Source organism: Hevea brasiliensis, chromosome 5 (assembly GCF_030052815.1).
Source record: "Hevea brasiliensis isolate MT/VB/25A 57/8 chromosome 5, ASM3005281v1, whole genome shotgun sequence".
In the NCBI taxonomy this organism is placed as follows: Eukaryota; Viridiplantae; Streptophyta; class Magnoliopsida; order Malpighiales; family Euphorbiaceae; genus Hevea; species Hevea brasiliensis.
In genome coordinates this window covers 4,746,254-4,762,023 of record NC_079497.1, presented here as the reverse complement: position 1 = coordinate 4,762,023, position 15,770 = coordinate 4,746,254, and the positions used below count along the sequence as shown (strand labels likewise).

The window sequence follows — 15,770 nt, the reverse complement described above, 5'->3', positions numbered from 1 at the left end:
GTTAATAATTAGTTTAGTTTATTGAACAGTTTAAGTTTTTATTAAAATCTGTAGAGACTCCGCAGTTTACCTATGGGATATTTATTATGTTTATTCAGCATTTTGTTTATTTGAATTTTGTCTATTTTTGGGATTAGTAAGTGACAATATATTCATTCAAGATACTCTGATAAGGCTTGCATGATTTAAGAATACTTAAATTATGTGCCGGTCACGATTTAAAATTTTGGGTCGTGACATAACTCTCTCTATACAGATCCAAACAACCTAAAATTTACTCAATGGAAAGCTTAAACATAGGGCTACACTTTTCATGCAGACCACTTGACCCAGTTTTGCCTTTAACCAATTCAAATTGTTAGCATAAGTTGGGTCACTAAAATTGCCAACCCAGAAAATGACCAAATGAACAGTACTTGTTCATTTGGTCATGACTCTCTCTATACTGGTCCAAATGACCTAAAATTTACTCAATGGAAAGCTTAGACATAGGGCTACACCTTTCATGAAGACCACTTGACCCAGTTTTGCCTTTAACCGATTCAAATTATTAGCGAAAGTTGGGTTACTAAAACTGCCAACCCAGAAATTGTAAATTCTGGACAGCTTAGAGGCAAAGGGACCAGTTATGGTATTTTGACCATAACTTGAGTTCTAGAACTCCAAATTCAGTGATTCAAAAACTAAAATTCAAGTTTAAACATAGAGGAGTATTTGTTATGAAGGAAGTGTGACCAAATAGATATCCTAACCTAGTCAAATTCCTAGATAAAAATAACATATCAAAATGAACCTAAAGAAAGGTTCATGAGGAAAAAAATGCTATATATGATAATTAAAATACTCATAAGGATAATTAAATATTAAAAATGATATTAATATGTAAATTGGGACTAATGTCCTATTAATATGAAATTACTGGTACCAATGAATAGTACCAAAAAATAGTAACAGTGAATAGTGCTAAAATAATTTAAAATATTTAATTGCCCATAGTATACCTAGACTTATTTATTTAGTTTGGATAAATTGGTATACCAATTAGGGACTACAGATAGCAGTACTGCCTACTGAGAAAATCATGAACTAATAATATATATCTGGTATGATTGTTCTACAGGCTATATGTGTAACACCCTCCCGGTAGCAACTCCGTACATTCTACTGTTCCGGTGATCAGTGTCGGTTCGGACAGCTAGAACGTCCGGAAAAATATTTAAACTAAAGAGAGGAACCATAATTAACTCAAATATTAATAAGAAAAATTTAGGAAAAATTTTAGAAATAAAATACAACCAAGTTAAATGAGCCGGTGCCCTAGCGATGGGTAACCTAGTGAGAAGTTGCGATTCTCACAACTAGGAGCCCTAGACCCAGGGGAAAAATTATAAAATAATTTTTAGGACTCCAGAGAAGGTTCATTGAGGTTTTTATGGCATTAGAATGCCAAGGAAATGCTTAGAAAAATTTTTTAATCGGTACAGACAATTTTGGCCCGGTAAGCCAAATGGAGGGCATTTTGGTCATTTCGTCTTCAGAGATGATTTTTGACCAACTTGTCCATTTATGCAAGTGAATTATATGACATAAAATATGAACAAATATTAATGAAAATTTATTTAAAAATGAATAAGCAATGAAAGAAAAGTAAATGGAAATAATGGGATTTATTACCTCATGCTTATGTAAGCATGAGGTAATTAAAAATGCTATGGCCAATCACATTAAAGCAAGACAATTAAAATTCAATAAAAAGGGATAAATGAGGCAAAATTCTAGAAAATTTCAGCAGCCCTTTCTGTCTTCAAAAACGTCACCCATGCTCTCCCATTGTCCACCATAGCCAAGCTTTACCAAGCTTGATTTTCTTGGTTTTTACCCAACTAAAGCCTAAGTTCCCAACACAAATTCTTGTTCTTTCCTCTTAATAAAGCTTTTGGGAGCAAAAAGAAATCAAAAGGAAGAGTTCTTACAAGCTTGAGATTAGCTCCATTAAAGGTTAGTGTCAATTAATTCTTTAAACTTATATATGCATCATTAGGAGTGTGAATTGATCCATTGATTTTATGTGTTGAAAAGTTGAAATGGTAGAGCTAGGGTTTGGACCCAAAATTGAGATGTTGATCATGTAATGGTGAAATTAAGTTTTAATGGTCAATTAGTGACCATTTGGTTTGGTTTGAATCAAAAATGAAGTGAATTGGGTTGTGGGATTTGAGGTTGGAGTGGCTGCCTTGTGTGACCTGCAGGTTTGGATGTGAGTCCAGCCTGTTTGGACAGCCATAACTTAAATTGTAGAGGTTCATTTGGTGTTTTTCCAATTGGACATGAACCTAGACACAAAATGGCACAACTTTGGTGAAGAAACCATGCCCATAAGACCAAACTAAGTGGACTAAAACCTTGCTCCAATTCGGGTGACCTGCAATCTGCCTGGGCAAAATGACCAAATGAACAGTATTTGGTCATTTGGCCATAACTCAATCTAGCAAGGTCCAATTGACCTGAACTTTTACCAGCAACAATTTGAGATATAGACCAACAACTTTCATGATGAAACCTGACCCAAATTATGACCATAACCTAGTCAAATTGCCAACCAAACTTGAGTTACCAAATCTGGCAGAAATAATTTTGCCCAGAATTTTGGGTTCTGCCCAATACGGCCAGTTATGGTTTTTGGGCCATAACTTGAGCTACAAAACTCCAAATGGAGTGATTCAAAAAAGGAAATTCAACTAGACAAAATGAGGAACAACTTTCATGTTGAGCATTTTTCCAAATTCCCACTGCAAAAATGTCTAATGGAACAGTAAAACCAAAGCTTAAAAACTGAAAATTCTGTCTAATTCACATTAAGCTTAGAGATGGTATTGACAACCAATACCAACAAGTTTAAAATGCAAAATGTGGTATGTTGATGATATTTAAATTAATTTACCTATTGTCAATGCAAAAGTCAACATTTTGGTTGACTAATAAAATGAATAGTAGTCATAAAAATTTCAATTTCAAAGAATTACACAAATTAAAAGTGTTAAATGCCCTAGTAAGCCTAATGTGATTGGTTTGGATAGGCTGGCATGCCAATAGGGTTCTGTTAGCAGTATTGCATATGGTTTCATGCCATTCTGTATTTCATGGCTTCCCATGCCATTCTGTGACATAATAGCCCTTGGCTATGATATTGAGTTGTTATACTCGGGTTTAATCCCCGATAATTATCACAGCTTATTAGCTGTTATGTTGCACACCGGGAGACACAATGTGACCGATGGTGTGATGGTCCGAGGTACTTAGTACCCAATACCAGTTTACCCATTTATCCAGTCCAGTCAACTAGTATAGGTTACTCGGGCAATGTTAATAAATCTTACCAAACTTAAATCGAATAATACTGCAATAAATATCAGAAATTAAGTCTACCCAAAAATGTAAACATACATTCTGCATATTTATTATATTTATTTTATTTTATTTTATATTGTCACCACTAAGCAGAATTGCTTAGCGCGTCGCTTTTGCCACGCGCAGGTACTGGAGACATAGCTGGGGAGTCCAGCAGGCCGCATACAGGGTGAGCCTTCATATCTGCACTCAGAGTTCAGAGTCACCTCACATTGCAGTGCATTTGGTAGGACATTAGGCCACTTTTGATATTTTGATATTTTGTATTTTGTAACCTTCGGTAATGTATATTATAAATTCATGTAATTATGCTTTGATGTAAGTATCTATGAAATATGTTCAGTAATAAATTGAGCATTTTTCATTGAGTTGACTGTGTTTTGAATTGAATTGAATTTTGAGATACTGAAGTGAATTGAGAAATTGTTGAGAATGTATTGGAGTTTGATTGAGAATAATGTGATGATATTATTGGGAGTGTTTTTAAACAGGTTCAGAAGAATTGTTTTTCCAATTTATAGCCGGCACTTTGTCGGATTTTCTATAAAATTTGCAGAAAAATTTAGATTTATCAAAAATTATAAATAAATGAATTGAAAAGGATTAATTGAAATTGAAACATGAATTGGTGTTCCGACACACTGAGTGGCATAACTTGCTCGGCTACACTGTAGATGGGTAAGGGGTGTCACATTTAGCGGTATCAGAGCATCGGTTTAGACGTTTCTAGGTCTAGATAGAGTACATACCATTGCATTGCATTTGTAAGTGTTGAGGTGACACTGATGCAGATCTGTTTGTTTTCTTATTTTGAATAGGACATGGATCCTGCTTCGCAAAGAGCAGTTGATGAGGAGGTGGAGAGTCATGCTCCACCAAGGGCTGAGTCTGGGGGTAGGGGAGAACCCACTCCACCAGCAGCTGAGGCACCTGCTCAACCTTAGTTTGCTCTATTCCAGCAAATGACCGAATTCTATCGGCAAATGATGGGGGCAATTCCACCACCACAACCACAACCACAACCTCCACCAGCAACATAGAAGTCCCATTTGGAGAAATTGCGAAAAAATGGGGCTGTGGACTTCTATGGGAAGAAGGAGGATGATCCCATGGCTGCAGAAAATTGGTTGGACAGAACCATCAGAGTACTGAAACAACTAAACTGCACCCCCGAGCAGAACCTGGTGGTTGCTGTGTCCCTACTTCAGGATGACGCATATCAGTGGTGGGACACAGTAACCAGTGAGGTGCAACCTGAACGGATTACCTGGGAATTCTTCCTTACAGAGTTCAGGAAGAAATATATTAGCAAAGTGTATTTAGAAGAGTGAAGAAGAGAATTTATCAGTTTGAGACAAAGACAGTTGTCAGTGGCTGAGTATGAGCGTGAGTTTGTTAGACTGAGCCGGTATGGGAGGGAGATAGTCCCTACCGAGGCAAAAAGGTGCAGACGGTTTGAGGAAGGGCTCAATGACAACATCAAAGTCATGATCACAGCACTGGAGAACACAGATTTTTCTAAACTGGTGGATGCTGCATCAAAAGTGGAAAGGGTCAGAATCAATGAACAAAATAGAAGGGAAAGACAGCAGAAAAGGGGTCCGAGTCAGTCTAGTGCATTCTCTGCTCCCAGCAAGAAAAGTAAGGGTCCTCCTGCTCAGAGTTCAGGAACACTACAGGTCGTGGTCGTGGTCGGTCTCGGGGCGGACCACGATTCAAACCTAGGAGAGGCCAGTCCACACCATCAATGGGCAGCTCTCCAGGGACGGTGTTTAGGGGACCAGCCCCTGCATCTTCTGCCTGTCAGTACTGTCAGAAGTGGCATAAAGGGGAGTGTTGGCGAGTGACCGGTGCATGCTTACGGTGTGGATCGACAGAACACCAGATCAAGAATTGTCCAAAAAGGACTACTACTGTTGCTCCAACACAAACTGACAGACCTACTCCTGCACCACAAAGAGGTAGGAAGCCTGGTAAACCTGAGGCAGCTGGTCCATCACTAAGGCCTGCATCTGAGTCAGCTGAGAGGCCAGACACTAGAATACTAGCCAGGGCCTATGCCATCAGAGCTCAGGAGGAGCAAGATACCTCGGATGTCATCAGGGGTACGTTTTCCCTCTACAACACTTCTGTACATGCATTGGTGGATCCAGGATCCACTCATTCCTACATTTGCATCAAACTACCCGTAGAGAGGGGAGTTCTAGTAGAGGAAAGTGATCAAGATATTCTGGTCACAAATCCACTAGGCCACAGTGTGGTAGTGAATAAGGTGTATAAAGGGTGTCCGCTGAGGATTCAGGGGTATGAATTCTTGGCAGACCTAATTGAGTTGCCCTTCCACGAGTTTGACGTAATTTTGGGTATGGACTGGTTGTCAAGTCATCAGGCAATAGTTGATTGCAAATTGAAGAGAATTTCTCTGAAAACTTCTGAGGGTAATGAGATCACTGTTATGGGTGAAAGGACAGATTTCCTGTCCAATGTTATCTCAGCTACAGTTGCAAGAAGAATGATGAGGAAAGGCTGTGAAGCTTACCTAGCACACGTGGTTGATACTAGGCAAGCTAAGCCAAACCTGAATGATATACCCATAGTAAGAGACTTCCCAGATGTATTTCCTGAAGAGTTGCCTGGTTTACCACCAGAAAGGGAAGTCGAGTTTGCTATTGAGGTAAGGCCGGGTACAGCACTCATTTCCATTGCTCCTTATAGGATGGCACCCACTGAATTGAGGGAGTTGAAAACTCAGTTGCAAGAGTTGCTTGATAAGGGGTTCATACGCCCCAGTGTGTCACCATGGGGAGCTCCGGTATTATTTGTGAAGAAAAAGGATGGAACCTTGAGATTGTGTATCGATTACCGGCAGTTGAACAAAGTAACTGTGAAGAATAAATATCCATTGCCCAGAATCGACGATCTGTTTGATCAGTTGAAAGGAGCCGGTGTATTTTGAAAAATTGATCTCAGATCAAGATATCATCAGCTGAGGGTAAAGGATGCAGACGTGCCAAAAACTGTATTCAGAACTCGGTATGGGCACTATGAATTTCTAGTGATGCCGTTTGGGTTAACAAATGCACCAGCAGCATTTATGGACCTTATGAACAGTATCTTCCATCTATACTTAGATCGGTTTGTAGAGGTCTTTATTGATGATATTCTGGTATATTCCAAGACCAGGGAAGAACATGATGAACATTTGAGGATTGTTCTGCAAACCCTACGAGAAAAGAAGCTGTATGCTAAGCTGTCCAAATGTGACTTCTGGATGAGTGAAATCTCCTTCCTCTGACACATAGTATCAGCTGAGGGGATTAGAGTAGATCCCAAAAAGATAGAAGCAGTGATGGAATGGAAGCCACCCAGAAATACAATTGAGGTCAGAAGTTTCTTGGGGCTAGCTAGGTATTACAAAAGGTTTGTGAAGGGGTTCTCTCTTATAGCTGCTCCAATGACCAAGTTGTTGCACAAGAATGTGAAATTTGGCTGGAACGACAAGTGCCAAGCCAATTTTGAGAGGCTAAAAGCTATGTTGACAGAAGCACCAGTGTTAACACAGCCAATGTCAGGAAAGGACTTTGTGGTCTACAGTGATGCCTCTCATAATGGGTTAGGGTGTGTATTGATGCAAGAGGGGAAAGTGGTCGCCTATGCTTCCAGGCAGTTAAGGCCACATGAACAGAACTACCCTACTCATGACCTAGAGTTAGCAGCGATTATCTTCGCACTGAAGATATGGAGGCATTATTTATATGGTGAAAAATGCTACATCTATACCGACCACAAGAGTCCAAAATATTTGCCAACCCAGAAGGAGCTCAATCTTAGACAGAGGCGATGGATTGAGTTCCTAAAGGACTATGATTGTGTGATAGATTATCATCTTGGGAAGGCAAATGTAGTTGTTGATGCTTTAAGCAAAAAGTCCATCACAGCTTTAAGATCACTAATTGCCTGTCTGTCCTTAGCTCAAGATGGAGCTATTTTGGCTGAGTTGCAAGTGAGGCTAACCCTACTACAGTAGATACAAGATGGGCAGAAGGCAGATGAAAAACTAATGGCAATTATGGCTAAAATTCCTGAGGGGAAGGAAACTGAATATGAGGTGAAAGCAGATGGGTGTCTATACTACAGAGGAAGAGTGTGTGTACCAGATGATGGGGAACTGAAGACTAGTATTCTGAAAGAAGCACACACGAGTGTTTATGCTATGCACTCGGGGAGCACAAAAATGTATAATGATTTGAAGCCTCATTATTGGTGGCCTGGTATGAAGAGGGATATAGCTGACTATGTGACTAAGTGTTTGACATGTCAGCAAGTTAAAGCAGAACATCAAGTTCCATCAGGACTGTTGCAGCCTATAAACATACCTGAGTGGAAATGGGACTAGGTCACTATGGATTTTGTTAGTGGTCTACCCCTCACCCAAAGGAAGCATGATGCAGTATGGGTGATAGTGGATAGATTGACGAAGTCAGCACATTTTCTGCCAGTTAGGACTGACTACTCACTGGAGAAGCTAGCAGAATTGTATATCAGTGAGATAGTTAGGCTGCATAGAATCCCACTTTCTATCATATCTGACTGAGACCCAAGGTTTACATCAAGATTCTGGAATAAGTTGCATGAATCCTTGGGTACACAACTTTATTTCAGCACAGCTTTCCATCCTCAGATAGATGGGCAATCAGAAAGAGTAATCCAGGTAAACAACTGAAACCAATTGAACTAATGCAAATATTGAACTGAAATGATAATAATAACATGAAATATATGTCAGGTCCTTGAGGATATGCTGAGGAGTTGTGTCATTGAGTTTGAGGGAAGTTGGGATAGATATCTTCCACTGGCAGAATTTGCATATAACAATAGCTACCAAGCTAACATCCAAATGGCCCCGTATGAAGCACTGTATGGGAGGAAATGTAGAACTCCAGTGTGCTAGACTGAATTGGGCGAAGATAAGCTAGTAGGGCCAGACCTGGTGAAACAGACTGAGGAAAAAGTGAAAATAATCAAAGTTAACCTGAAGATTGCCTCCGATAGACAGAAGTCTTATGCTGACCTGAAGAGAAAAGAGATAGAGTATGCAGTTGGTGATAAAGTGTTTCTCAAAGTCTCACCATGGAAGAAAATATTGAGGTTTGGAAGAAAGGGTAAGTTAAGCCCTAGGTTCATTGGCCCATATGAAATCATTGAAAGTGTGGGACCAGTAGCCTATAGGCTAGCTTTACCACCAGAGCTAGACAAGATCCACAATGTGTTCCACGTGTCTATGCTAAGAAGATACCGCTCAGATCCTTCACATGTCATCTCCATGGAAGAAATTGAAGTACAACCGGATTTGACATATGAAGAGGAACCCATACGGATCCTGGTTCGGGAAGTAAAAGAGTTGAGGAATAAGTAGATTCCACTGGTGAAAGTGCTTTGGAGGCACCACAACACCGAGGAGGCAACTTGGGAAAGTGAAGAGACGATGAGGCAATAGTTCCCTCAACTGTTTGCATCAGGTGAAATTTTGAGGACGAAATTTAAATTAGAGGGGAAGAGTTGTAACACCCTCCCGGTAGCAACTCCGTACATTTTACTATTCCGGTGACCAGTGTAGGTCCGGACAGCTAGAATGTCCAGAAAAATATTTAAACTAAAGAGAGGAACCATAATTAACTCAAATATTAATAAGAAAAATTTAGAAAAAATTTTAGAAATAAAATACAATCAAGTTAAATGAGCCGGTGCCCTAGCGATGCGTAACCTAGTGAGAAGTTGCGATTCTCGCAACTAGGAGCCCTAGACCCGGGGGAAAAATTATAAAATAATTTTTAGGACTCCAGAGAAGGGTCATTGAGGTTTTTATGACATTAGAATGCCAAGGAAATGCTTAGAAAAATTTTTCAATCGGTACAGACAATTTTAGCCCGGTAAGCCAAATGGAGGGCATTTTGGTCATTTCGTCTTCAGAGATGATTTTTGACCAACTTGTCCATTTATGCAAGTGAATTATATGACATAAAATATGAACAAATATTAATGAAAATTTATTTAAAAATGAATAAGCAATGAAAGAAAAGTAAATGGAAATAATGGGATTTATTACCTCATGCTTATGTAAGCATGAGGTAATTAAAAATGCTATGGCCAATCACATTAAAGCAAGACAATTAAAATTCAATAAAAAAGGAAAAATGAGGCAGAATTCTAGAAAATTTCAGCAGCCCTTTCTCTCTTCAAAAACGTCACCCATGCTCTCCCATTGTCCACCATAGCCAAGCTTTACCAAGCTTGATTTTCTTGGTTTTTACCCAACTAAAGCCTAAGTTCCCAACACAAATTCTTGTTCTTTCCTCTTATTAAAGCTTTTGGGAGCAGAAAGAAATCAAAAGTAAGAGTTCTTACAAGCTTGAGATTAGCTCCATTAAAGGTTAGTGTCAATTAATTCTTTAAACTTATATATGCATCATTAGGAGTGTGAATTGATCCATTGATTTTATGTGTTGAAAAGTTGAAATGGTAGAGCTAGGGTTTGGACCCAAAATTGAGATGTTGATCATGTAATGGTGAAATTAAGTTTTAATGGTCAATTAGTGACCATTTGGTTTGGTTTGAATAAAAAATGAAGTGAATTGGGTTGTGGGATTTGAGGTTGGAGTGGCTGCCTTGTGTGACCTGCATGTTTGGATGTGAGTCTAGCCTGTTTGGACAACCATAACTTAAATTGTAGAGGTTCATTTGGTGTTTTTCCAATTGGACATGAAACTAGACACAAAATGGCACAACTTTGGTGAAGAAACCATGCCCATAAGACCAAACTAAGTAGACCAAAACCTTGCTCCAATTCGGGTGACCTGCAATCTGCCTGGGCAAAATGACCAAATGAACAGTATTTGGTCATTTGGCCATAACTCAATCTAGCAAGGTCCAATTGACCTGAAATTTTACCAACAATAAGTTGAGATATAGACCAACAACTTTCATGAAGAAACCTGACCCAAATTATGACCATAACCTAGTCAAATTGCCAACCAAACTTGAGTTACCAAATCTGGCAGAAACAATTTTGCCCAGAATTTTGGGTTCTGCCCAATCCGGCCAGTTATGGTTTTTGGGCCATAACTTGAGCTACAAAACTCCAAATGTAGTGATTCAAAAAAGAAAATTCAACTAGACAAAATGAGGAACAACTTTCATGTTGAGCATTTTTTCAAATTCCCACTGCAAAAATGTCTAATGGAACAGTAAAGCCAAAGCTTGAAAACTGAAAATTCTGTCCAATTCACATGAAGCTTAGAGATGGTATTGGCAACCAATACCAACAAGTTTAAAATGCAAAATGTGGTATGTTGATGATATTTAAATTAATTTACCTATTGTCAATGCAAAAGTCAACATTTTGGTTGACTAATGAAATGAATAGTAGTCATAAAAATTTCAATTTCAAAGAATTACACAAATTAAAAGTGTTAAATGCTCTAGTAGGCCTAATGTGATTGGTTTGGATAGGCTGACATGCCAATAGGGTTCTGTTAGCAGTACTGCATATGGCTTCATGCCATTCTGTATTTCATGGCTTCCCATGCCATTCTGTGACATAATAGCCCTTGGCTATGATATTGAGTTGTTATACTCGGGTTTAATCCCCGATAATTATCACAGCTTATTAGCTGTTCTGTTGCACACCAGGAGACACAATGTGACCGATGGTGTGATGGTCCGAGGTACTTAGTACCCAGTACCAGTTTACCCGTTTATCCAGTCCAGTCAACTAGTATAGGTTACTCGGGCAATGTTAATAAATCTTACCAAACTTAAATCGAATAATACTGCAATAAATATCAGAAATTAAGTCTACCCAAAAATGTAAACATACATTCTGCATATTTATTATATTTATTTTATTTTATTTTATATTGTCACCACTAAGCAGAATTGCTTAGCGTGTCGCTTTTGCCACGCGCAGGTACTGGAGACATAGCTGGGGAGTCCAGCAGGCCGCATACAGGGTGAGCCTTCATATCTGCACTCAGAGTTCAGAGTCACCTCACATTGCAGTGCATTTGGTAGGACATTAGGCCACTTTTGATATTTTGATATTTTGATATTTTGTATTTTGTAACCTTCGGTAATATATATTATAAATTCATGTAATTATGCTTTGATGTAAGTATCTATGAAATATGTTCAGTAATAAATTGAGCATTTTTCATTGAGTTGACTGTGTTTTGAATTGAATTGAATTTTGAGATACTGAAGTGAATTGAGAAATTGTCGAGAATGTATTGGAGTTTGATTGAGAATAATGTGATGATATTATTGGGAGTGTTTTTAAACAGGTTCAGAAGAACTATTTTTCCAATTTATAGCCGGCACTCTGCCTGATTTTCTATAAAATTTGTGAAAAAATTTAGATTTATCAAAAATTATAAATAAATGAATTGAAAAGGATTAATTGAAATTGAAACATGAATTGGTGTTCCGACACACTGAGTGGCATAACTTGCTCGGCTACACTATAGATGGGTAAGGGGTGTCACAATATGCCTACTTACTGGCCATTGTACCTACTTTATTTCTGGCTTTACAAGCCTGACAGCGGGTCTCGTGCCGGACAGCTGGTCTCATGCCTGACAAATGTATACTGGATAGACATATGGTTGTCTAACCAGTATACACCCATGCATCTAGCTTTTATAATTTGTTATAGGTTTCTTGGGCACTAATAAAAATTAATTAAGACTTAAAATATAATAAGTAATCATAAAAGATCCCGATAATATTAATTGTTTCCAAAGAGTAATAAAAATATAAAAGACCCATAAATTATGAGTTGCAGATATTATTTCAAATGTTAAATTATTGTTATTATAAATTATGCACCACTAAGCGTTATGCTTAGCGTGTTGGTTTTCCATCGCGTAGGTGCTAGAGATTAGTCCTAGCAGCAGCAGCACCAGTAGTGCACTGACAGAGCTCTGACCAGATCTGTCATTGTCCAGAGTCACCTCACCGGTCTTTTGTATTTTGGTAGGGCCCATGTATAGACTAGTATTTTGTTCATTATGTTTAGTCATGATGTATTTCATTTTGGACTTGTAATTAAACTTGAAATTAAAATGAAAACTTGTAATTTATTATTTATGAATTTCCATATGAATGCAATAGATGATACTTCATTTTGAGATCTCATAAATAGTTGTGAATGATATGATAAAAGAGAATATGATATGGACATGTAATAGGTGATTAGTGGAAACCCGCCAGACGCTAATAAAACAAGGGAGGCTCTGTCCGAGTCTCCACAGAAATAAGATATATATATATATATATATATATATATATATATATATATATATATATATAATTCTACACATAAATTACTTGATTTAAATGACATTAAAATTTACAATAGATATGACAAGACAAAATAGGATGCTCCGACACTGAATGTGGCACTCATCGCTCGGCTATACTGTAGATGAGTGAGGGGCGTCACATCTTATGGCGCAAGAAGTATCAAAAGAAATAATAATATTTATTAGGCTTAGCTTGATGATGGTGTAATATTTGATTTGGACAAATTAATTTGAGTTCATTCTCTTCCTCTCTAGTACAGCAAAGCCCATATTGGTGTCCCTAATCTTCTTCTTTATAAACAAAAAGAAGCCATCTAAATGTCATAATTTATTGGTGAAACATAATAAGGGTCCTTGGATTGAAAAGGGAAGTTGATATGTTATCGTGTATTTTATTAACTGGATTGGATGAGTCAGACTAATTAACAATTAATTAATTAATTACAATTAAAATGTGATAGTGATGAATCCATTTCAAGAGTGAAGTAAGCCTTTTTCTTTTTCTTTTTTTTTTTTACACTTTTAACTATCAAATTTGGATTACCTCATTTTTAAACATCATTTTGATTGAATCATATTTCGATTTATCATTTATATCTTATATGGGCCAAAACACAAGTGTATTTACATTTTATTTTAGAAAATTTCTGGGTGAGGCCCATAACTATGGGATAATGTTACCTCACCCAGAAATTTGGAAACAAAATTTAAGAATTCATAAATTTCATTTTCTTTAGTTAGTTGTTAGAGTGGAGTTAGGTCCAATCCTTTTTTTACATGGTATTAAATTGTAAATTTTTTTAATAAGCATAAGTTTCATTAAATAAAAAAGGAGGGAAAAACCAATTAATTTGTCTGTATATACTCATCGAGTATACATCATTTGTGAGCTAATGGCTGCTGAACAATACTGTCTTACAATATTTATCCAAGAATTTTAATTGGAAGCTTTTTTTTTCAGATGCTGCTTTGGCGTTCCTGTAAATATTTGTATATTTTGGGAAGTCAATATGTAAATATTTACGTTTCATATATTAGTGGTATTAACTAAACATTGAATTCTAACTAATTAAGAGCACATTCCAACAACTTTGAGCATCTATCTAAAACTTTATGTTATATTAAAAATAAAACAACTACTTGATGTTGAACACAGCGTTAGAGAAGTAAATGAATAAAAATGCAATACTGTAACCAAAATAAATCAACATATATATATATATATATATATATATATATATATATATATATATATATATATATATATATATATATATATAGGAATGGCACAACAAGAACACATCTCTTTATTTAATCAGAATAGGCACACCAAGAAATTACATCATTTTATTTAATTAGGATATGCTTGCTCAATTATTGGAGACACTGCATCAAACATAACTAAACTTCATTTTTGAACAGCGAGCAGCACTGACTTAATTTTGATGGTTGTTTTATGCATTCGCAAACAGTTTCTGAAGTTTTACCACTTCATCGTTGTCCAATTGGAAGGCCTTAGCGAGAACATCAGGATTAATGGGTGGATTAGGCCTGAAGATTGCATTTGCTATCGTGATGACACTGGGTTTTGGCTGCTTAGACCAGCAAAGGCAACTGCATTGGTCTTTGCAATATTAAACTGGAAGTGAATGAGACCAATTGGAAATACAAAAACATCTCCTGGGTATAAGACTTTAGTGAAAAGGCGATTAGGGTTGGATGTCACAAAGCCAACATAAAGGGTGCCTTCCACGACTACAAGGATCTCTGTGGCACGAGGATGGGTGTGAGGAGGATTTAAGCCACCACTGGGTGCAAAGTCTAACCGAGCGAGAGAAATACCAAGAGTATTAAGTCCAAATAGTTTATCAACATTCACGAGGGTGACATTGGATCCAACTCGATTTCCGGTATTTCCAGGAACATTGAGTCCCGGAAAAAAGAAATCTTCAGCTAAAGTGAGGTTTGGGTTCTTGCAGAACTTCCCATTGACAAACACGGCATTAATATATCAAAGTTATTGTCAGTAACCATTGAACATGCATATAACAAAATGAGAAAAAGATTTCTATACAGGAAATACTGATCTTTATAGGATAATGCTATATATGAGAAGAACATGAAAGAAAGCCGAAAAACTGAAAGCAAGCTTATATATACCAGCATTCTTAGGTTCAGGCATGGCAACACAGAAGTCCTGGAGAGGGCTAGGGTCAAAGGCAGAGGCAAAAAAGAAAGCCAATGCCAGAGACAATAAGACAAGGAAATGAAAGCTCTTCATTATATCACTACTTTCTTTAGCCTTTAGTCGTTGAAGGGAAGATGTGAAAAATCTTGCATGAATAGATGAGTATATATAGATGAAAGTTTCTCAAAATTCTGTAATGTGAAAGGTTGCCAGGTAGTCGTTAATGGTTACCTTTTTTTTTATTTCACCAATGACCAATTCTTCTACAATTGTATATGCATACATTTAATCATTAAATCGTCCCTTCTTTTGAATTAATTTCCAATATCAAATTGGACTGATTCAACTCTTTCAAGCTTCTGAGAGTTGTGATGAAGTTCTTCATTTTCACCTCCTAGAGTTAATTAATTTTCTTTTTTTTCACCCCTGTTTTTGCTTCAAGGGCGAGAGAGGGTATAAGGATTTGTACAACTTTTTCCATTATAACATAAACACACACACACACACGCACACACACACACACACACACACACACACACACACACATATATATATATATATATATATATTTATATTTTTTTTTCTTTTTTAACTGCCCATTTTGATATTTAAAAGCTCAAAGTTGTCCACATTATCCTTAATTACTGTGCGTGAAAAATTAGTTAATAAAATGGGCAACTAAAATTCAATAAAACTTTGGTTAAAAAAATTTGATAATATATTATACAACCACTCTATTAAAGTAAAGTAATTTAATTTTGGCACAAAAAATTAATCGTTGTAGCTTATGTGATAATAGAAACGTATTTGGATTA

The 15,770-nt window shown here is 37.0% G+C and overlaps 1 pseudogene; it reads right to left on the bottom strand.

Annotated features, from left to right (window-relative positions):
* Positions 1–14,221: 14,221 nt before the first annotated feature.
* LOC110670530 (germin-like protein subfamily 1 member 13) lies at positions 14,222–15,069 on the bottom strand (annotated as a pseudogene).
* Between the last annotated feature and the right edge of the window lie 701 nt (positions 15,070–15,770).